General features: G+C 38.6%; 1 protein-coding gene across 4 annotated transcripts in view; it reads left to right on the top strand.

Moving 5' to 3' along the window:
* The first annotated feature begins 171 nt into the window (after positions 1–171).
* Positions 172–25,084, top strand: part of b3gat1a (beta-1,3-glucuronyltransferase 1 (glucuronosyltransferase P) a) — a 69,243-nt gene continuing 44,330 nt past the window's right edge. Inside the window, exon 1 of one of the 4 annotated variants that reach the window (XM_043264651.1) lies at positions 172–662. The gene's annotated coding sequence lies outside the window, so the exon portion shown is untranslated. Of the gene's footprint in view, positions 663–691; positions 1,109–1,138; positions 3,629–25,084 lie in introns of those variants that run through there. The other 3 variants (XM_043264654.1, XM_043264652.1, XM_043264653.1) reach the window with 3 other exon arrangements.

Here is a 25,084-nt window from a genome sequence, read left to right as displayed (position 1 = left end):
AAAACATGTCAAACAATAAACGTACATGCACTCAAGCACAGAACCACTCAATTTGTCCAGCAAGCCTATTTTCCCCCTCTTGCCCCCTCACGCTCTCTCTCTCCCCCTCCTTCCCTCGCAGCCCACCCTGCTCTGAGCCATAATGGTACATGCCATTAGTGAGCACATCTTGAGCAAGGAGGGGGTCTCTGCCTCGGCGAAGAGGCTACGTTAGAGCCACATAAACACATTCACAGATGTGTCTCCATGCGTTCTGACAGCCCGACTCAGCCAAGACCGCCACGCTGAATGAAGACAGAGAAATCAGGGGGAGAGACGGAGAACAACCACCAAGCAAATTATCACACCATTACCGCAGGGTCTTGCCCACATCCCTCTCTCTCGGATTGTGAGCTTGAGTGAGAGCACGTCTGACAGCGAAGAGAGGAAAACGGGGGAGATCTACCGGCAGATTCGTCCCCAATTACAGCCCGTGTTTCCAGTTTGATCCAAAAGCCACAGCACAAACAAATACAGGGATGCTCTGACCAAAAACAAAGAAGAGAAGAGGAAGACCAGAAATCTAGAGAGACACACAAAGACGAAGAGTGAGAGATGGAGGGATTTTTTTAATGAATGAAGCATGCAGCAGCATGTGGTGGAAATAACTGCATCTACGTAAGGTAGGACAAACCTTCTTTGTCTAATCTGTGATAGAGCACAACACAAAAAGGCAAATTCTGTGGTGACGAGCAACAGCAGAGGCTGAGACTGCTGTTTCTATCTCACGACTGAGAGAGAGAGAGAGAGACGGCTGCGTGGATGAGCCCTGGAGAATAAGCCATGCATATGTTAAGATGTACACGGAGATGAGCTTGTGACAGAGACCTGAGGCAAGCCTGAAGAAAAGAATCACTCGTAATCCGTACAGAGCTCAAAGAGCACCGTGGTGTCAGCTGGAAAGACTCAAGTCACCAGCTGGGAACCTTGGGAGGCAGTCGTGTTTGTGTATATATATTCACGAGTCAATGCTCAGTATGGATCCGTTTTGCTACTGTTGGATCTCTTGACAATAATCTACGCAGCTATAGGAATTCGCAACTCGCCGCTTTTAGGATATTTAATCCAGGTTCGTTTTTATATCCGCTTGCATCTAGACAGAATAAGTGGCGCTTTAACATGCATGTCTTATCTGCTCTGCAATGATAACCACACACGTATCGTAACAAAGAAGTGTCAACACTAATGCCAGTGTACTGCTACGGCCGTGCAGCACTGCCACTTCTAATCTACACCTGGGTATTAGTGTTCAGTCATTAACGGCTTAGTTTAGGGCCCTTCCCCCCTTCTGACCCAGTGTCAAAACAAACCCCGCATGCCGAAAAACAACCCCGGGAACAATGCTTAGCAAAAGCGTGATGCTAATTAGATGGAGAAAGCTTTAACAAAAAACGGTGCCATCAACGCTCTCTTTTATTGTGTAAAACACAATTCCGCCAGCTGCTGAAGAAATAACAACCGTAGCTAAATACGTAAATCATTACATAAGAGCAGGAACGGTGCCGCTCCAGGGCAGGAAAATGAAGCCATTAGTAGCAATATCTATGAGGATGCGTATGGGATGGAGTTCCACATTAAGGAACAGATTGGGCAACTCTTACTGGAAAGTTTAGCTCAAATGAGCCTGTTGTGCCATTAAAGAAACAGACAATTAGCAACTGTGGGATGAAAACGATGAGTTCGTCACATATATTAGTTGCACAATTTGTGCAACATTTTCACAGAAAGTAATAAAGTCCTGTCCTTTATCATTGAGGACATCGCAGTTAACATGAAACGGCATTCGCAACCCATTTCACTTGGCTAATAAGATGTATTCCCTAGCGAAACAGGATTTTCAATGGGATAAATGGGGCACAACTTGATTTTATTGAACTGGTAATTGATTGGATCATAAAAAGCAGGCGCTCTGTTCTACATCAGACTGGATACAGACCTGGATGTGAGATTGTAGTGATTATCGAGAACTTCTTCCATCCACGGACACCAACCTTCGAATGAATCTTAGATCTTGTCGAATCATATTTCTTTTTCAAGAGATTTATTTTGGGAATCTATAACGATTACAGATTATTTCCACAATCTGTACAACATTAACACTAACCAGCGTTGAATTATTATTGCGGGTCGTTTCTACGTCAGTTAATGTCTACGTCACCTAAAATAGCGTCTATGCGAAATGTTATAAAATAATGAAGTCACACAGTTATGCTCGTTTGCAAGAGAAAGTAGATGTGCGAAATATTAATATATAATTAGTATATGTATTATACGTAATAAACTACACTACCAGATGAACTACCAGATGCTGTTAAGTTGTCTCTCTCGTGGGAGCTCTTGAACCACTCAAACATTTTTAGCCTGCGCTTCGCTTTGTGGTGTCAGTACATAGCGCTGATGGCTTGTGTTACACCTTCGGCAATATTAAAGACATTCTGACTAAATATTCAGCACAGCAATCTAAAAAACCACTGAATGACCAACCAAAGCTCATTCGATCGCAGAGCTCTCGGGCAGCAAAGGGACAGGGGCAAAGAACACAAGCCAACAATATCATTCCACTCCTCAGACAAATCAGTGCGGCTGCGAGGGATTCAAAAGCAGATTTCAGAAATAAAATAAAAAGTCCTGTGGGTGAAATTCGCAGTGTTTCTGTTGAAAACAGCTCTGACGTAGGCATTTCAAAGCACGGTAAGCTGGAGCCGCTTGCTGCAGGCGCTCTTGCCCTCCCTCACGCACACACTCGTGTGCACTTTCACACAAGTTCACACTCTCAACCTCTTTTGCTCACATGTGTACGATTTGTTCGTGTAGTAGACAAACGCTCTGATTCAACCCGCGAGTGTTATGTCCCGTTTCGCTCAGGAAAACCCACATAAAAACCACATGTGTCGCACAGGCACGGTTAGTTTGCTGAGGACTCTAAGCTTTTGAAAGACTGTAAAGCGATTCACAACGCCATCTGAATCTCCATGCCATGAATATTAACCAGCACAATTGTTCCCTGAGTGACGCTACCATGGCTGCATTATTCATTCATCCCGACGCTGCCACAAAGACTTACACACCGCTACGGCCAGATCTGCTCTGTACCAGCTCGCGGTGCCCGAAGTGGAGCGCTAACACCCATAGCTCTATCTCAATGGACGGCTAATGAACAGCTGAGAAACAGAATAAGGAAGAAGGAAGAGAGGAAAAAGGCAGGAAAACAGATTGCCAGGCCTCAGGCTGGGCTGTTATTCTGCCTTCTCAAATTCAGCACTGCGGGGCTTTGAGCTTGTGTTTGGCTGCCATCTCTGGCCCACTTTAGTCGTGCAGCCGTAGACACACACACAAACACACTCCCATTACTGAACCATAACACCCCCAGGGACAGCAGCTGTTACCCCCGGAAGAGCTCGGCTCATAGTAGCAGAAGAGCTAGGAAGCTAAAGTGAGAATGCCAAGCCATATTTCCTCAGCGGGGTCTCACGTGGCCGCCCACCCTCCATGTGCCAAACAACTTCATCCATTCAAGCTGAATATGGCTCACCTTTTTCTTAATGATGTCTGGCAGCTGTACAATAATGGCACAATTCTGTTATGGAAGGTAATGATTGCGTGTATGTGTGAATGTGTACGCTTCGCTAACCACCGTCACAAGACGACTGATATGCATTCTGGACCCCTTTCTGAAGCACATGGATGGCAGGGGTCCAGGACCACGCTGTTTATATACACCTCACATGTGTTTGACAAAAGTAAATGGCATATTTCATTTTGGAGGCAAGAGAGACATAACAAAAGCGACGTGATTTTTATTTTAATAGCCTACCGTCGCTTGCTAAAGTGTTAAAGGGATCGGCCACCCAAGAAATGAACATTCTGACATCATTTACTCTCCTTCATTCTGTACAAAAGCTGTTTGACTTTTTTATGTGGAATATAATAGATTTTTTTTTTTATGTTTTTATCCATACAATGGAAGTGAGAGCGAGCGAACCGGATTTCGTTATATGGAAAAAGCACTAAGACATTTTTCTTAATGCTAAGAAAATGTCATTGAGGTTTGGAATGACCATCCGTTTTATACGGAATTGTTGATTTTTAAAAATGTTCCCCTTTTATGATCTGTATACAAAAAGCAAATCGTCTGAATGCAGAATCTGAATGCGCCAAAAATAAATTAAATTAAATATTGCGAAAATCACCTTTAAACTTGTCCAAATGAAATGCTTAGTAATTCAGATCACTAATCAAAAATTAAGTTTTGATATATTTGCGGTAGGAAATTTACAAAATGTCCTCATGGAACGTGATATTTACTTAATACCCTAATGATTTTGGCATAAAAGTAAAATCATTTTTACCAATACATTTTTGCCTATTGCAACAAATATACCCCATCCACTTAAGACTCATAATTTTTTGACGTTACCTTGGTAAAATTTAATTAACAATAAATATGCAATTAAATCAATGCTTTAATTATTAACAGCTCACACCCCCTGACCAGTTAATGACTTCTGATTCTGCAGTCAGCTAATTCTGCTCGTTTTCAGCAGTAAGACATTTCTATAATCCATGTTTACCACAGTAGTCAGTAGAGAGTCATACCGGTCACGTTCTTGCATTCAAAACATAAAAATAAATAAATAAATAGATTGAATAAAAAATGAAAACCTTTCAACACTAAAAGTAGCTTAAATGAAATCCTGAAGAAACACGTAATGCAACAACCAAAGAGAGAGAGAGAGAGAGACCAGGGACCCCAGGATAAACTGAACTATCTCTAAAATGAGTGATTTCCCTAAGTGGGGGGTGTTCAGAGCAAAAATCCTGACTGAAAAGTCTCAACCATACCATATAAATGTCTATAAAGACACTGTGTACTTTACAGCGTTCTTGATGAGAATGCAAAGGAGCACCAAGAGCCATGAGGGGATAATAAGCAAATGACCTTTAAAAACAATAAAGTCTCCTTTTAGTAAATCTAATTCTGCTAAGTATCTGTCCTCCGTGTGCGTCCTCTGGAACAGCAGTAATACATAGCCCCCCTCCCCACCTGTGCCGCTCCGTCTGGCAGCAGCCCCCAGTCCCTCAACAGCAGCTGCTGCTGTGTTCACGATACAAGCGCTGTCAAATATCTGAGACCAATCGGATTTTCCAATCCCGCAGATCCACTACATAGTGACCATGACCATTTCATCTCTGGAGACCAAGTGCATTCATATTTAATTTGAGACTTCAGAACATGTCCTTCTTGCGGTACGAAACAGGACCGACACAGCAAAGCCTTAACCATTTGGCTGCAGTTTGGGAAATTCAGCTCTGAATTGAAGTCACGTTGTTGTTTGGCCTCTTGCATTATACCATGTGTAATTATGTTTAATTAACAATTGCAATATTTCAGCTGATTAAAATGTATTTTAATTGAAATATTTTCTCATTATCAATGTGAGAAGCAATTGACATAATGTTATTATTAGTGTTATTCAGCATTTGATTATTCATGGCCTTACTAGCGCCGCAGTAATTCTTTCTAATCAACATGTTGTATTATCTCATCTCTGTGAAACTGAATATATAACAATGCAACAAACCTGCCTTTTCAAACGATGTTCATTGTGCAGCAAAACCACTTGAACTGCATAAAGAGGTTTTGTGTTTGTCATCGGGTTGCTTGTTGTAGTAGTTTCTCTAATGACCTGCTAGTTAAAGTAGTAACAGATAGGCTCTTTAAAGCTCTTGTGTGCTGTCGAGCATGCTGTTAGGAAATACTGCTCTTCTTTTGTGTTATAATCTGGCCAGAACGTTGCAGATCACATCAGCTTCAACTGGCAGGCTGGGTAGCGTCTGATGCGACACTATGCTGCTTTCAGCTGCCTCTGGGTTTTGTTTTCGCTGAACAGGATCCGTGACCTGTAACGGACCTTGCGTGTATCTGACAGACAAACTGATGAAACTAGATAGCATTTAGTATGTTAACGATTTAACAAGATATTAAACCAGAGTTTAAACACTGCTTCATCAATAAGATGACACTATACTCTTGCCTTGGGCTTTAATTACCAGATTTAGTCCACCTCAGTCTCCTTAGCTTTGATATAAATCGCGCTCTTTCACATTGTCGGTAGGGACTCCATTACCATTTGAGCTACTCAAATGTGGATATGCTAAAACATAAAAACAATTGCAACAATAATTTCACATTCAGTCTTTACATTGATGTACAAATAACATTTGTTTCATATTTGTATAACAGGATCTTTTTTTTGGGACTGAAGGCCAGCATCACAAAAAAAAGAATGTTGGCACCCCTAATATATACAGCAAATGAAATTTAATTCAGTATGAACAATGGCAAAGTTTGAGAGGCATATCAAATATAGGAAGATGGATATTGTGCAAACCCAAATGGGTTATGCATCAGAGTGATTATGGCAAAATTTACAACATTTGTAATGTGTGCAGATATCCTTATGAGCCAGAAGGGCTCGCAGCAGCTTCCACATTCACTTTGAGCTGATCTGAGCCAAACTCGCCATCATTTGACTCTGAAAGAGCAGTGAATCTCTGAAACTGGGAGACATGCCACTGGCCACTTTCATTTACCTTTCAAACGGCAATTTAATATGCTACTAAGATTTATTCACAGAGGACTATTTTCTGCCTTGGCTTGATGTTTCTCACACTGCCCTGAGATCGTATGTTTTTTTATTACATGGCTCTCTGGAATATTTCACCCTGATTGGTCAGTGGCGGTATTCTGCAGTCAGATATTCTGGTGTAAGGATGCTGAGCTATAAAAATGAGGTGATTAGAGAATGGATTATGTGATGCAGGAAAGACGAAGCCAGTAGACAGCAGCCATATGAATTTTTTTTTAACAAACGCGGATAGCTAGTAAACAGGGCTGCTTGTGCTCGGCTGGCGGATCTGTAAACCTCCTTCCTTACTGAAATAAGCATGTTAAGCATCTTGCAATCGTGGCGTTTGAGAAAAAGTTGTTTGTTTTTTTTCTTTTAAAGTGCTATCACATTTACATTTAATGTAAGTGAAATTTTGCAGGTAAAATCCAGTAATTTTAATAGGAATTCACACACAAAATGTTCCCACACAACTTCAAATTTGACTTTAATTTTAAACTTTAAAATTGTACCTGGTGTTATGGCATAAATGTAACTGGGTGCACTTTTTATCTATCTATCTATCTATCTATCTATCTATCTATCTATCTATCTATCTATCTATCTATCTATCTATCTATCTATCTGTCTATCTATCTATCTATCTATCTATCTATCTATCTATCTATCTATCTATCTAAGCTTTGCAAAAGGGTGCCACTACCAAAATGTTCACTGACCTGGAAAGCATAGCAACAGTTACTATGCGTCTCTGCTTTGTAATGTCAGCAAAGATGATGAAAACACTCGGGTGGCAGGAGGTTCATAAAATCTTTATACAACACAGACCAAACTATGCTACAGCAAAATATGCTAGTATATTTTTTTCTGTTTTCCATTATTGCACAGGTTAAACTACAGTCCAACTTAAACTCCACAGCTGGCTATCGATTTTATACCTACAAAGTGAAGTGCCACTTTTCATCTCTAATTTGTTCAACTTCACTTAACATCTTTTATCTGACTTTTACCGGTGTCTAGTGTCCAGTCTCTCAGTGCTGAGATGCGGGGCACATGTGCATTTGAAATGGCTTTTGCAGCTTAATGAATGTTGTAGAAATCTCATTAAAGTCCATCAGTTGCACAAATTATGTTTACAAAGGAGAATTGAGCAGCTGGTGGTAATTTTTCTCCCGAGAAGTGAGCCACCATTGCTGGTTTGAAAACCATGCGCAGTCATTGAAAAAAAAATACGTTTTTTTATGCATCAAATCACTACTGTTGAACGTATAGTTTACACAAAGTTGGCCGAGACCACTGGATGGTCTTGCGAAATTATTTGAAAGAATTTGTTGACCGAAAGGCTTCATGTGGTTTAATGACAAGCGGTGTATGGGCTCTGACGCTGTTCAGTTGTTCTATAAATGCTAAATGAGATAAACAGAAAACCAATCGATTTGTCCGCAGTGAAAACATGTCAGTGGGAATCCAGAGGAAAAAGCGCCTGGTTTATCGACAACCACTTGCTGTACTAAACTAATCCCCCTATGTCTTCGGCAACATACTGTGCTGTTATTGACATGCTAATGTTCGGTGTTAAAGACAGCGAGTGTTTGAGTTAGCGTGGGGATTCCCTGCACTCCCCGTGCTGGTCCCATGCTTTTTACACCACTGCAGTCATTCTAAATGAGGTACAAAACCCAACTCTGACTAGAGGGAATCACAAAACAAGGACCCAGCACTTCTTCCAGCAACAAAGAGAATGGCTGATTTTCCTTTTCTCCCACCACAGTCTATCTAGAGTCTTTGTATTTAGGGAGAAAAAGCTTGTGAGGCTTGAAAACGCCAATTTGTCTCTTAGTCATCCTCCCATCGCGAGCCTACTGCGATACTCGTAGGTAATGAGTCTGGTGTGCCAACTATTTGCATAGCCAATTAAACCTCCCTGCCTTCAATTGGGGCACTTTAAGAGGATAATCAGGGCTGCATGGTAGGCTGAGACAGGAAGCATGACTCATTTTAGACTATTGGGTGACTGAGAGTCAAACAGTAGCTTGGATTTTGGAATAAGACGTTAGCAGTGTGTTTTCGCTTTCACCAGAGAGGGGTGGGGGGTTGAATTTTGAAAAATCGTTTCTTTTTTTGGTAATGCAGAGGATGCAAGGACATTTTAGCATTCGTAATCATATGAGTCAATATCAGAATCGTCCAAACAATTGCACTTAATCAGATTAATCAAGAGAAGTCAGAAGGATCCAAATAAGATGACCACAATTAGTTCTTATTCAACACGCCAGACAGCATGTAGCATGAAATTGCAGACCTCATTCAATGTAGAATCAATAAACTTACAAATGGCTTCATATCAGGTTAGATTATTCAGGTTATTACAGTCATTACGAGTGACGTTGGTCATTTGACCCATAGCCGCATCAGCAAATTATATAAGAGCTATTTCACTCTGGAGGGTTCTTAGTCCTGAGAGTGATGTGCTATATATATGAAGCACGTATTGACCTCTTAACTAAGCTTTTACAACATTGACTTTACCGATTTTCCCATATCTCCTTTCGCTGCTCATAACCCATGCTGCTGTAGATGAATATTCATGAACTGATCTCTTTTCTCAGTTGTATGTTCTGATGATATATAATGGTGCTTCCTCAGCACTTAAAGGGTTAGTCCACCCCAAAATGAAAATTCTGTCATGAATTACCCATATGTTGTTCCAAACCCGTACTGCACATTAAGTTATTTTTGAGTTATATTCTTCTCCCCAGAGTTTGGTCTTCCACCATTTTGGAGTGTACTAAAAGTCCCCCTGTAATTGAAAGAAGAATTTTGGGTGTTAGTATCAATATGTTAGTCTTAAGGTTACCTATAAGCCAATGTGCTCCAAAACAGTGACAAAAATCACATTTAGAAGATATAAGCGCACTTCTGCCAAAACAAATCGTACTTCAGCTTCTCATCAAATCTTTTGTCCGATCACATGTTCTCTAGAATCTGAAGCACTTGTTTACAGTGTTAGTATTTTCTGTACTGTGAATGGCACATAGTGCACAATGTAGGCTATAGGGGATTCAGGCAGTGTAAATATGCTTTAGATTTGGGGCAAATGAGGTCTGGTTTTGCATTTTGTCAAGTGAACCGCGCCAGCGCTCACAGTCTGACTGGACTTTGTCTCTATTTAGTAATCACTATTTTTTGAGCTTCATATTAAACCTCTGGGATAATATATTAGATTGTGGCTGTCAAATGCAGCTTTATTGAGCTGAATGTTTCAGGCTAGAGTTAAACAATGTTAAACAAAACGCTATTGGCTATTTTAAAAAGGGGGCGGGCTGCTCGATATGTCCCACCCTGTCTTCTTGTTTCAGTTGAAATTACATCACCATGTAGAATTTTCATTTTGGGGACCACTAACCCGTTAATAACCCGGGGATGTTTTGAGAGCAGTCAAAAGTAGCAGGGACATTTGTAGAATACAACAATACATTGTATGGGTCAAAATATATTTTTTATATGCCAAAAAACATTATAATATTAAGTTGAAAATTATGTTAATTTGAAGACATTTTGTAAATTTCCTACCATAAATATAATAAAACCTCATATTAAATAAAACTTTATTAAAATTATTATTTATATGCACAGTCAAATTCCAGATTTTCAAACAGTTGTATCTCGACAAAATATTGACCCCTATCACTTGTTTTGTGCTCAAGGGTCACATATACACATTACATAAAAAACTCATATTCAGATCTACAGTAACTGTATTTTTCATCAAATAAATCAAGCTAAAAAAAAAAAAAATTATAAAAATTCTAGCATGATGGGTTTACTTAAAATAAAACTATTTTGTATTTTTGTTGTACTCTTGTCCCAAAAACAGACTTTTAAAGTAAGGAAAACAATTATGACTTCTTGAAGATGTTAAGAAATAAAAATAATATTGTTATTGTGTGTATGTAGGATGCATTAAGCACTAGCTAAGAAATTAACTTCAGCAAGAGAAAGCTGCCAGCTATTGTATCTTTACAGCCACTTTTATTTCCATTGTGAATTTAACAGAACGCCATTAAACACAAAACACAATTTGAAAAGTGATGGAAATGACAGTGATAGAATTACAATATGTATAGGCATTTTCCATTCTATGTCCAAATAGGTTCTAATAGAAAATCTTTATTTGTCCAAATTCAAAACAATTTAGAAAAAAATGGGGTGTATGTTTCAGTGAAAAACTGTCAAAAATAAAAGTGGTTTAATGTTTCAACTTTGATTCTCCCCTTAAAAGGTGGCCTTGTGATATTTTGTTGTTGCATTAAATCTCAAAAACCATTTTATAACTGACCTTCACCTTATCAGACAGAGACGTTTTATCCTTTAGATAAGCATCGGTGCAACGGACATTACTGGCATAGATTGTGTGGAACAGGCAGCCATTAGGCAGTGTGTAATTGATCGGTGTGTGGCCGTTTCTCTCTGTGCACCGGGGGTGAATCATCACCTCCGAACACTAGACAGAGATGCGAGAGAAAAGACTAATGCTGCAAGGGACACGTTCTCATTTACAATCATTTACACCGCTCGATACCGCTGAGCTAAAATAACATTTTTGGTGAGATTTTAAACACATGTGAGAAGGCCAATGCTGCTAATAGTTGTTCAGCATCATGCAATGAGAGGGCACATTTTTCAGATTGCTTCAGCCTGTGACTCGTGTCCCTGCGTACCACAGCCCTCCGGAGGAGGCGTTTGCACACACAGAGATGTCCTCATCAGCCTAACTCAGTGAGAGAGACTGTCAAAACAATGGCCAATTAAAGGCCTCCATCTGTATTGTACAGGCAGTTCGTTTGAGAAAGTGTAACATGGCTTCCAGGAGGCCATATGTAATCTTAATGCCGAGAGTCGCTTTCGGTGCGTGCGCAGCTTTAGTGCAGATGAACAGACTAAATTTGTATCCTGCAGATTAGGACCGATATCGCGCTTGCGAGATAAAAATGTGTGCTTATGATTTCCCCTGGCTTTCGGTAAATTAGCACATGGTTGAACCAGTTGGTACGAAATCGATCGCAGACTGTAAGCAAACACATTTATTCTCATGTTTCAGAGTGAAGATGTATGTGAAACACGATGATTTACAAACCACAGCTGGATCGTTCTCAAAATAACGCTGTATCTTTCTGACTGCTTGCTTAGTAACTTATTCATCAATGACTTTTCAGAGCATTAGTATGTCTAGCAAGTCTGCAAAAATGAATTAAGATTAATCGATTAAAAAGTAATTTATAAATGTATATTTTTTCTCTCTTAATTTCACGTTATTTAAAAAAAACATTACTTTTTTTTCGCTTTTGTTTTTGAAAAATATGTTTTTTTTAACAACATCAAATTTTCAGTAGAGACACTCGGTTTTTTAAATTCAGAAATGAATAAAAATATGCTTTTTCTTTGTTTATTTGTTAATGACTCAAAACTCATGGTGATGTAGTTAAACCTGTAGTTGCAACCTGTGTTGTTAAAAGCGCTATATAAATAAAAATGATTGATGTAGTTTAGTTTTTTTTTTTTTTTGAAGGGTGAGGCATCCTACAAGCCATGTATATGTATAACATGAACAAGAACTCTATGTTTTCCACAGAAATCTGGCAATATTAAATTTTATCCTCAAGTGGTGCTTCTCCAGCACAATCAAAAATGCTTAACAAAACAATCCTACGTGTGTTTGGATAGTTTCAAACAAAGTAAACAGTTTCCACAGTTTTAATCAAGCTACTGCCAAAAATGTTTCACTATATCACACTTGTATTATATTCCAGCCCACGTAAGAATAATACCCATTCAATTTCTACCACTTATTGAGCCCATTTTAATACACTTTAAGTTGCTGGTTTCATTCCTATGAGACGTTGTATAAAGCCCGTCAGAGGAACAGTAACCAAGGGGGCTGGAGTTTAGTGAAGGGTCAGTTCATTGTTTCTAGTTAATTAGCTCACTCGCTCTTCCGGCCTACTGAGTTTAAACACGCAATCTGTACAAAGACATCTGAAATCTTATTGAGAAGGTCAATCAGACCGAAGACAGCATGAAGCCAGTGCAATAAAAGCTCAACTCAAGCCAATTCGCAGCAGTCCTTCTGGGGCCCGGGGTCCTATGAGATTTTGATCCGGGAGTGCTCTGCCTGCCAATGCCGGCTCTGACGAGATCCCAGGCAAGGGCGAGCAGGACACACTGAGCCGAGTCGAGACCTTGGCACTGCGCTGCTGACTGGCAATACTGATTTGTTCCTACTGTTTCCACAGCAACGGCCATGCGTGGTTTGTCTCGCCGAACACACGCAGGATGGGAGGAAACAGACATCATACTGTATTTGTACCAGTTCGCCCGTCCACGTTGAGCAGCTACACGGCATGAGCTAAACATAACGATGTCCTGATTGCGATCAAATGGAAGCCAGTCACCAAATCGGTGCTGTTGTGCTTCGGTAGAACAAAGAAAAGCACTTCTTTTTTATAGCTGTCACTTGGTGCGGCTTTTTTCCTTCTGCCCACGAGAATTATTTGCTCATTACTTTGTCAGGATCTCTTTATTCTCAATGTAAAATGTGCCTAAATTGCTGTTCGAGCCTCCTGCTGTGTGGGTTCTGGTGCGAATTGAGCCAGCCAAGCCAGATGCTTTGCAGAGTATCGCTGCGTCTCCTGAGACTGCGAGTCTGCAGCAGAGCTTTTAATCAAAAACCTGCATGTCAGTGAGAGCCGAGGAAACAGATCTTCCTCTTCATCAACATGTCCCCCTGATTTTCATTAGACACTATCTAGGTATACATTTATTGCAGTCCCTGCCATGAAAAGTCTCAAAGCCAGCTGTTATAATGAGGCAAGAGAGAGAAGCAAGAGCCCTTAAATAATACAAACTGTCGGGATGGCCTAGAAAAAAAATTGAAATACTAAAATGAAATGAAATAGAATGAACATAAATTAACAAACTAATTGGGAGCGAACGAAAAACATTTATGGAGACACTTAAAGAGTCCCAATTATGGGTAACGAAAGGTTCATATTTTGCTTTTGGGAGTCCCCAACAGCAGGTTGACATGCATGCAAGGTCAAAAACACTTTTATTGTCTAATAATATGCTTTTTTTTTCATTACTTGCTCAACTACTCCCAAACGATTCACTCAGTGATTAATTTATCGAACCCCTCCTTTGGTTGACACTAATCTGTGGCGATTGGGCCGATTGGTCAATTTCCTTTCTTCATGCTTGTAATATCTGATGGTGAGCCAGTGCTGCTTTACAGCATTACCGGGGAAATGTCTATTTTTACTGCTCCAAAAGCAGCACCTAGTGGCAATTTCGTCCAGCCCATCAAGAAAGGACCAGAAAGTGTCCGGCCAATATGCTAATGTTTGATATGTCAACATGAAAAGGCTTGAGAACTCTTTCTTTTGAAGGACAGTACCGTTATACGCTGTGCACTTTTAGATTTAAAACATAGCAGGAGCTTAGAGCTGTGAAACACACATGTCATTTTTTTAAATCCACAATAAGGGCAACTTAAGATTAAGGTTACACTTTATTTTAAGATAAAGTGTTAATAAATATTAATCCTTTCCATTTGTCATTATTGTGAACGCGAAAAAAATAAATGTGTTGGTTACACATAGAACAATAAAATGCAAAAAAAAAATCTATTTTTTGGTAATTAATAAAATATAACGTTTGCTTGCTAAATTTGTATTTATTGGTTCAAATTGCATTAAATTATAAAACATTGCAGAATAGAAGCACCAATTGAATTAATGGTCTATACATACAAAAATAAATTCCTTGATATTAGAAAACTATTGTAAAATACAACAACTTTACAACTTAGACTTTTGCACAGATTTATATGTATTTACAACACTATAGCTAATACTGAAAAAAGGCCAATTATACTTTCCTTGCAACATATAGTTATGCAGTGAGAAGCTGAAGCAGTAATCAACCGATAAAATCCCCAGTTGCATGACTAATTGTTACTCCTGTCTTATTGCTCTCTCTCTCTTTCATGGTGTCAAACATGATCAATAACACCTCCCTCTTCCTTATTGCTCAATCACTTTCCAAGTGAAATCACACCAAGAAGCTGAAAAACACAATTAAATATCCATTTAAATCAGATTCCAGATAAAGCAGTAGTACTACTGCGAAGATGAACCATGCTGCTTTAGAAAGTTCAGGAATTAACATTCTGCCTGAAAACTGTTCATTTTTCAAACAATTACTTGAAGAATATCATGTTATGACTTTAAAACCACATGCTGGGAGATTTAAAAACTGATGCTTTTGAATGTTAGCATCACACAAATCCAGCTATCTATGGGTACGAAGACGTACTTAAGAACTGAGGAGATTCAGTTTGAATGCCATGTAACTACAGTTCTTCAAATCTGCATAGAAGGACGTTGAAATGGCATGGTGGCATCAACAAATGTTTTTCATTTGTTAACACTGTCAGCATGGTTTAGGGTTGGATTTGGTGTAGGGTATATTTCCAACATGATAGAGCATTAACATGTAGCGACCGTACATATCTATATCAGCGTAATAAAAATGCGTCAGGGTTCTGTGTTTTAGCAAAACTTTTTCTTTGAAACTGTGGTGAAACGTGCAGTAATGTACGTAAAAACAGTGCTGCACACAAAATGCGAAGAGGACTTTCGTACACACCATATAGCACACACCAATGGGTTTCATAGGCATAGCGACAGAAGCTCAACTTCTGAAAAACACCACCATTAGTGTGATATTTCTTGTGTGGATAAGCCTGTGAAGGTCCATTTACCACCTTCTGTCTGTACTTGGCCAAACCATCCTGACTGTTCTGGCATGCAGGCTTTATCCTCATTTACCATGTAAGCAGATTCAGGCATTACAACAGACTAGCTGTGGATGTACAGCCTGAGAGACCTGCTAAATATAACTGCTGGAGAGAGTTTTACAGGGTTTTCTGTCTATGTTTGGGTGTCCTAGAGCAGGAGGAGCTCAGAAAGAGGTTAGCAGAGTGTGTTATCCAGATAGCAGGAGGCTGAGCTGAGAGTTAAGAGCCAGAAAAGCTGCCGAAATGAATAAGTTGGGATGATCCGAACGAGAGTGACAGGGAAATGACAAATCTGATAAGACTTCCTGTTTGGGCGTCATTAGCACAGCCATGAGCAATTAGTTTGCCGTTAGCATCTATCAGACAAAGGGCTGTGCCCGTGCTATATTCATTTGCACCTGGAGGATGCACCATGTTCTTGTAAAGGAGACTCGTAGCGATTGTAACACCTTAAATTTTTTCAATGACGAACATGTGAGACTGATGGCGTATTAACCATATGCTTAGTAAAATCCTGTCAGTTCTTAAAAAAAAGCGTGAGCTCTTAACTTTGTGACAATTTGTAAACACAGAACTCTTACATCAATTTTTAAAAGATTAGTTCACTTCCAGAATGATGGTGCTGATCATTTACTCACCTGCATCCCATCCAAGACTTTTATGTCTTCCTTTCTTCAGTCAAAAAGAAATGAAAGCTTTTGAGGAAAACCTCCCAGGATTTTTCTGCATATACTGGGCTTCATTGGCGACCAATGGGTTGAAGGCAGCACTGCCAACTCCTTTCAACTGAAAGTAGCTAAAACTGACAGCTAAATGTCACTAGATGACATCACAAAGACATATTCACTGATCTGTATTCACATTTTTCCTCAACGCATGAGGCTAAACAAGTACACATTAAAACTGTAGTTCGGGTGTGTTCATAATTAAGATAATACTAATTAAAATAACAAGATGAATATAGATCATTGGGCAAGATGAGAACTTAAACAAAGTTTGTCCAAGAAGTCACCAGATTTGTCCCTAAACTTTTGAAAAAAGTCTCAAAAGGGGTGGAAAAGTTGCTAATCATGCTACAAAATTGCTAAGTTGGCTAATTGGCTTTCCAGCAGAGAAATTAGGGTCTTATCTAACGAAATGATCTGTTTCTAAAACAAATTAAGAAATACATACAATTTAACCAATGCTCGTCAGGTTAAATCTGACCATTCTTTCCTTTTATCCAGTTTTGCAACGTGAAAAAAAAATGGCGTGCAAAAAAATCGCGACATTGCACATTACATGATCATGTTGGAAAGGTGTAAAGCGTTCACTTATGGATGCCTTTTGTGTTGTTAAGCGTAACGATGTTGGACCATTTTGAAGTTCGAGGAGAAAACGAGATGCTTTTTGATTAGATTTGAACAAAATTAATTTAATGAGATATTATGTTTCTCAAGATTGCTTGACAAAATCAATGAACTGAGCTGACATATCGTCATAAAAACACCAGGTTTTCAAATAAATATTTGAACATAATTTAATGAACGTAAAAACATGACAGCATGTCTCAAAAAAAACGCACTTCAGTAAAAATGAAAGTTTGAGCAGATAGACTGTTAGTGTGGGTGTTTGCATGGGAAAATGCATCAGCTCATCCATCTGGACTTCAGACTGGGTGAATCATGACACATATGACATACTGGATTCTTTTTCTCTCTAAAAAAAAAAAAAAAAAAAAAAAAAAAGATTTCTACTATGTCAATGGGCAGATGTCGTTGTTTGACATTGACATCGCATACCGTAAATCTGACCATTCTTTCCTTTCATCCAGTTTTGCAAAAAAAAACGGTGTGCAACAAAGATAGTCTCTCTTTTGTGTTATTGCAGGTTATTTTCTTTTCACTTTGCAGAAAGAAGATTCACTGAGAAACAGATTGAGAAAATGGAAATGACCTTGAAGTAAAATGCATCAGGGCTGGTGTTCAGGTTACAGGCTAAGACAATGAAAAAGGGAGGACGCTACAGAGAATTGGAAAGCAAAGGGAGACATTGCTTTTCGTTGATGTGTTGTCTTTTGGCTCGAATGGGGCCCCGGTAATGTAGATGAAGAGTCTATATAGAGCACCTCCGCCTGTGTCTTCTGCCTGTGGAGGAGGGATCATTGGGTAATGGCTTGTTAGATTGCAGTGCAATGTCAAGCCTGTGGATACAGACACAGATGACAGCATAGCCCCGTTTCTGCAAAGGACAGAGAAGTGTTATCTTCAGTAATGCTTTAGGTCATCTAATATTATTCTCATTTATTCTTTCTCTTAAACCAATCTTCAAAAGAAAAACAACATTTGAGAATGCTCACGATTCTGGCACTTTGCTGGAAAATGCAAAAAAAAAAACAACAACAATAAACAAAAACTATTCTCACCATAATTTAATCTGTAATTTCACGACAGTATTTTCTTCCGTATAATTTTATCTGCAGTGTAGGATTTTCTGGATTATTAAGAACCCACATAAAAGATTATTTGCAGATGGTGACTTTTCAGTTCAATCTTTTTACACTGTATATATCTTTTATAATTACATGGGGAATATGTAAATAATTTTCTAGTGTACACATTATTATATGATATAAAACTTAATTCAAATATCATATGAACCTAAAATAATCTGATGTCTTTTAACATTTTTTAGATTTCAAATAAAGTCTAACAAAGAATAGAAAACAGTGGTAATGTTTCAAAGTAATAAATGATTGTTGTGTGTGTGTGTGTGTGTGTGTGTGTGTGTGTGTGTGTGTGTGTGTAATGCTCCTGCCAACATGCAAGTACAGTATTAATACTACTATTCAAATTTGGCTTTCTTTTTAACATTCTCATTATATTTGTTTTTTATTAAAGTAAATAATATTTCATAAAAAAAAAAAAATATATATATATATATATATATATATATATATATATATATATATATATATTTTTATTTTATTTTTTATATATTTTTTTTTAAATATATGATTATTACCAGGGTTACCAAACAACAACTATAATAAGAAAAACTGTGGTATTAAACCATATTTTCTAACATTTAAGCAAAATATATTTATTTTATTTATTTTTTCCAGGATCATCTTGTGAGATTTTATAACGTAATATTCTTACAAGTATTCAATTATTCCCCCACGTTTCTATAATGTACAGTTTGTCTTAACCTCTAGAAAGCTGCAGTTTAACCTCTAATTTCTATGCCTTACATACAGAGAACCTATCAGATCAAAGATGTAAAGTGACCGGTCGTAGGGTGACACGGAACGAGAATCTTCAACCGCAACCACAGAGCCTGATCCGTTTATGCCCTCCATACTAGTTCATAAAACAGCCACCCTAAGCCCTGAAATGCTGTCTGGGGCTACGTACAGCATGACAAATAGCTTACCCTGCTTTTAGCTCAGTTCAATAAGGCCCAAATTGCCACTTACACGATTTTGCTGAGAGTATGGCAGATGCGGCTGAGACAGACTGTGCAGCCTTGTGTCGAAGCAATTTGGGTCTCACATTTCAAGCAGGTAAACGTAGCGATGGAGCTAATTTTATAGACAGCTGTGAATAAAATAGAGTTTTCAGTAGATGCCTTTATTAAATCGGGGGGCTCGCTGTCTGTCTCACTGTCAGTAGATGCCAGCGGTTAGAAAGAGATATCTGAAAATACCCTCGGCGGTCTCCATTTCTCACGTTTCTAAGTCAGGAGACAAAACAAGTGTCCAGCCATGAGCCTTTAACTAATAGCAAACAGTTTATGTTTGAAGATACTGTCTATCGTCACAAAAGTATTTCTTTATGCTAAGTCAATTGGCGTGAAGAGCTGGACGCCGACCGTCCCTCTGTAAGCGCCTTGTCTCTTTAGCAGATTAAATGAGCATTCACTGTTAGAAATAGTCTGCTCATCCATCATACAATCATAAACTAATCCAGCGAATATTACTTCACAGGATATACCCTTTTGTTTCACCAAAAACACAAGTATAAAGAGTTATGTGGCATTTAGCCATAAAGCCTGCATCACAGGCGGATGCATGTTGATTAAAAAAAGAGCAACAGTTATGAATATATAATTTTTTTCTTTCTTTCTTCATTGTTTCACAGCATTTTATTGCAAAAAAATTAAATAAAATAAATACCGTCCCCTGAAGTTTATGTTGAAAATGTGCCATGTTTCCACAGAAATATTATACATATATATTTTACATAATAATAACAACCAAATCAGTATGTTAGAATGATTTCGAAAGGTTCATGTGACTAAAAAAAAAAAAATTTCTGGGTTTTTTTTTATACTTTTGTTTAGCAAGGAAGCATTTAACTGATCAAAAGCATGGCTTTTACTATGCTAGAAATATTTTTTATTACCTAAACACATGCTGTTCTTTTGGATTCAAAGAATCCTGAATCATGTTTCCACAAAACACAACCACACTAACCAAATCAATATACTCAATATTTCTGAATGTCCAATAGACACTAAAGACAATCCTTTTTTAATCACAGGAATACATTTCAATTTGACATAAGATGTCATAAAATGTAATCATATTTTCCAATATTGACGCTTTGTTATTATGAAATAAATGCAGCCATGGTCTTTCAATAAAAAAAATTCAACTTTTAAAAGGTGTAATGCATTTTATTGTAAAATATTGATCCAGATTATCCTTGTGTGGGATATTTTGATGATGACTGCATTATCAGTGTTAACTGTTGCTCTGATTTCTGCTCTAGACTGTTCTAGTGCAGCATTTCTAGCTTTCAAAATGATTTCGAATAAAAACGATTTTCATATGCTGCTGTAAGCAAGAATCTGCAATATGAGAGAAAAAGACGCGAACAATCCAGAAGATATCTTTAAGCAAAGCCGGGGCACCTTGAACAGTCAATATTCTGATTCGTTTTAGCTATTGACGTGGCTGCTTGGTTTCTGAGAGCTGAAGGGCAGGTCTGTGTGGAAACGGACCTACAGGCTGCTGTTACAGCTCCATCTGTGACCAAAACTCATTTCTCTGTTTGTCTTTGCGCTGTGTATATTTCACAGCCAGTGATTTGCGATTGGTGTTCGGTCGGGTGTTTGCATATGTTATTGATTTTCTCCTAAGCGCTCAGGGTGCTGAAAGGAATAAATAATCTGTGCAAAATTATTGCCTCCGTGGCAATTTCTGCCTTGTTTGCGGAGGCTCCCTGGTGTGCTTTTTTAATCACGCTGTGTTAATTGTAGCCTGAATTCACCAAAGCCAGCAAGACCGCCGTAGGATTACAGGATCTTCGAGACGTGCGCGGTCTGAAGGCCTGTTTCATTCGCTTGTGAAAAAGTAAATATGAATTCACATTCGGTGGAAATCTGTCAGGCCCTCACCGCCACCCCCACACGCCCATGGATCCACGTCAATGCAGATCAAATATAAGACGCTGCCTTCCTGCATCCGTAGCTGAGCTACTGCGTCTCCACGATGTTCTCTCTAAACTAACAAGAGTCTGCAGTAAAATGTCAGCTGACCTTCCGTACTTGCATATGTTCGTCTTGAGGTATAGAACGAGATTGTGTTTCTATGGGTTTGTTAATGAACGTCGTTATTTTACATCAATTATTACAATTACGTCGCAGTTTTAAGTTTGGTATAGAGACATATTCGTTTTATACACAGTTTACGTGTAGGTAAACAAATAAAAAAAGTAATGACATTAACGTTTATGAAAAATAAAGGTTTATGAATATAAAGGTGTTTTTTTTTTGTTTTACAATATTTACAGTATACTGTCTTTAATGCATAAGGGAAAAATGTCAGCTACTAAGACAAATGTAATATTTATTAATTAATGAGAACCATCTTGATAATATAATTAAATGATTTTTTATTCTAACATTTATTTATTATTATAAAATGTATGTAATAAATTACACATAAATATTTGAAAATGCTGTCACTTACAAAAACTACTATGGAATGCTTAAATTAAACTTTTTTATTTTATTATTATAAAATGGTGTGTGAATCATATTTAAAATCAGGTAAATAACATTTTTAAAAAATAATATGCTTTGTGCTCCAGAGTGACTTGACTTGACTACGGCTTGACAACAGACATAAAATAACTCTGAACAGAGGTTATATATTCAAAACACAACAAGTTCAAGAATGGGGCTTCTTAAACTAAACAATGAGGGTCACAAGACATAAAGGACCCTGACACACGAGCCAGGCAGAGATGCATGAGGGCAAGGTAAGCCAGACACTGACAGCGTGAAACAACTACAAAATAAAAGACTTGAAAACGTAGAACAAGACAAGGACACCCAACCAAAACCCAGACCCTGTGTTACAAATGGTGAAAAAAAACAATAAAGAATGAATTAATTAATGCTAAAATAACAACAACAGCTAATAATAATAATACAAATAAAAACCCATTTGATTAATCAGAAAATAAAGCAATAAAAAAAGCATTATTTACTCACATATTTGGACCTTACTGTTAAAACAATGTTTGTTTGTTTTTATATTGACTGTTGACATTAATGAAATATTCATCTACTCAGACTTTCAAGCTGCATACATGCTGGATCAGTCGATGTGTTTTATGAAGGCAAGATGCGTGCAAGGGTCCCTGAGAGGGATCTTTATAAAAAGAAAAATCATGCTGTAGGCGGCCTTGTCCACGCTGATAATGAGAGTCTGATTGAAACAGCTCCTCTAAGCAAAAATGTTCTAAAAATGTCATCTAAAGGTGAAGCGTGTGTGAAGTTTGGAGTGATACACCATCTTCTTCTTCTATCCCAGCACGCAGAGACAACTACAAGTTCGCCATGCGTTGTTTATCCGTGTAATCCACAAGCAGGAGCTAACGGCTAAAGCTAACAGGATTTTCTGTTCGAATCTGTGAAATCTAACATTTAAGTCTTTTGTAGCAAACCTGATTCTAAAAAACGATGCCCCGTTTCTGTTGGAATAAAATCTTTGCTATCCAGTAGGCTAATCTTAGCGTTTTCACGGCGTCAAACAGCGCGTTGAAGACCTGAAAGTGAGATCCGAATAAAGAAAGTCAGTCGGTGGTTGAGAGTACATCTGTAAAATAAACATGTGGGAGAATACACATGCATGCGTGATCACAGAACGACGAGAGAGCGATCGCCTTTAGCAGAGTAATACAACCTAGTTAACATGACTGAAATGCTAAATCTGAAGGACTCGGTAACATCTCTCAGGAGAGAAAAGCGCTTTCATTTTAATCTTCAGAACATGAAGTGCCCTGACAGATGGGCGTCTCTTGTAAAGATCAGAGCCATACTTTCTTAGGACGGGAGAGCATAATACACAAAGCAGCGACTCACACAATGTATGGTGCTCGTTTCAAACGTATACAATTAAGCAGGCGCCCAATGGCACAAAACCGAAACCTTCTCGGCTGTCAGAAACTCCTCTCCCCAGACTGCAGAAGTGGAACATCACAGAGGCGAGAAGAAAAGAACAAAGTGACAGGGACCGTCTTATTTCCTAGGGTTCTTGAGGGAGCAGATGCAGGCAATCTCATTTAGTGTTAAACACGAGACGAGACGTGCCTCCTCCTCTCTCGCTCTCTCTTTATCTCTCTCGCACACGCAAACTTGTTGGTGTGTGATCATGTGGGCTTTGCTTGAGTTGTAGAGGGCTGCCACTCATCCAGTGGCTACGGAGTGACAAAACCCTCGGCGGCGATTTCTGCGGAAAGCTTGGCAGCGCGGAAGACGACTGTGGCTGAATGCGATCGGCCCCCAGATGCCTCTTTTGGAAGATGCTCGGATAGGCTTCTTGAAAAAACGCATCGAAATTTCGAGAAAGCGAGAAGGAATGAGTGGGGTGGGAGAGAAGCTGAATTTCAACAGGTGCGATTTTGGAGATGGATCAAATTCGGAGCCTTTGGGTGCATATTAAGCCAAAATTAGTCTTGTGAATTGGCCAAATGAATGATTTGTTTCTTCTCTTTTTTTCCTTTTCCTGGATGAGCTTTTGGAAAACAGTATGTGGAGCTTGTATTCCATCTCGCAAGACGAATACAAAAACATACATACATTGCTGCTCTGGTTTGGACACCAGAGACCCAGCGAAATGCTTCTCATTTCCAGCATATTATTAAGGCCATAATCAACTGGGTATCACGGTCCACCCCTCGTCCCCATGTGGTTGTAATTACACTGACATGCAGACAGTGGCAGGCAAAGTGATTTTCGCTCCCTGCAGAATGAACACCACCTCTTTAACCATCCAGTCAGGTCGCTCAGGGAGCCACATGCAATTTCCATCCTCATTCAATTCAATTGCTGGAGCATGCTAATGGGATTTCTCATTGTTTGCCTGACTGCTTCAGTAGTACTTCTTATTTGCAGGATGTAACCTTATAACCACAGTGCGTAATATGTAAATGCAGAAGGTCATGTCATATTACCTGAAGTGGTCACATTTTCAATGGATATGAATTTAATTCGTAACTATAAATAGAAAATTTTTATATCTATGTACATTTTCTATACATTAAAAAGCTACTCTGATTATCTCTACTGAGGAATTTCAGGGATGCTATTTTTTAAATTAAAATATATTTAAACACACACACACACACACACACACACACACATACATATTATAAACTGTGATACAGTATGTAAAATTAATTGAAATATATTAAATAAATATAAATAGCCATTTGCATAATATAGTATATAATATTAAAAAGTGTCAATAAATGCATTTATAAACGCTAAATGTAAATTGTTACTAGTGCAGTTAATTTGCATACTATGGAATACAATTCTTTTTTGGGGGGAAATAGTGTTTAAAAATCAATATGATATGTAAATATATTCATCTGATACTATAAGAATGTTATTATAAACCAGGCTTGTATGATGCCTAATTTTTAACAACATGGTAAATTTTTGTGATACACGATATAAAAAAAAACTAAAAATTGTTTTTGTTAAAGTGCTCATAAAAATAATTTTAAACAAATGTATTAATACTTATGTGTCACGAATGAGCGGTCTGAGGCGTGCGGATCCATGTGCAGGCTTTTATTAAACGAAGGCATGGTCATAACAGGCAGGCGTCGAACAGGGCTAACAGATATATAGGAGGTGAGGCAATAACAAAATCCAGAGACAGGCGGAGGTCAGGTCAGGCGGCAAACAATCAGAGAATCAGAATACACAGACAGGGTCAAAACCAGAGACAATAATCCACGAACGATATAACTACAATACAACAGGCGAAACAATGCAACCTGCAGTTGAGTGGCTTGCTGCAGTATTTATAGTCCTCTGACAGGAAGTAGCAGCAGAGGGAGTGATCGCAGATCACCCAGAGGTCAGGGCTCCCTCTGCTGGCTTGGTGACATAGCCCCCCTCCTAGGAGCGACTCCTGGCGCTCCACAACACAAAACATAACTGTGAGCTTGGGAGGGGGTTCCGGGAGGGAGTCAGCACACTGAGACCAGGGAGGAAGAGACGGTGGGAGGAGCCAGGGTGAAGACGGGAGGAGTCTGGGGCGGGAGGCGATCCA

The sequence above is a fragment of the Puntigrus tetrazona genome, chromosome 18 (assembly GCF_018831695.1).
Source record: "Puntigrus tetrazona isolate hp1 chromosome 18, ASM1883169v1, whole genome shotgun sequence".
NCBI classification, from domain to species: domain Eukaryota; kingdom Metazoa; phylum Chordata; class Actinopteri; order Cypriniformes; family Cyprinidae; genus Puntigrus; species Puntigrus tetrazona.
This window is presented reverse-complemented; position numbering and strand designations above follow the sequence as displayed.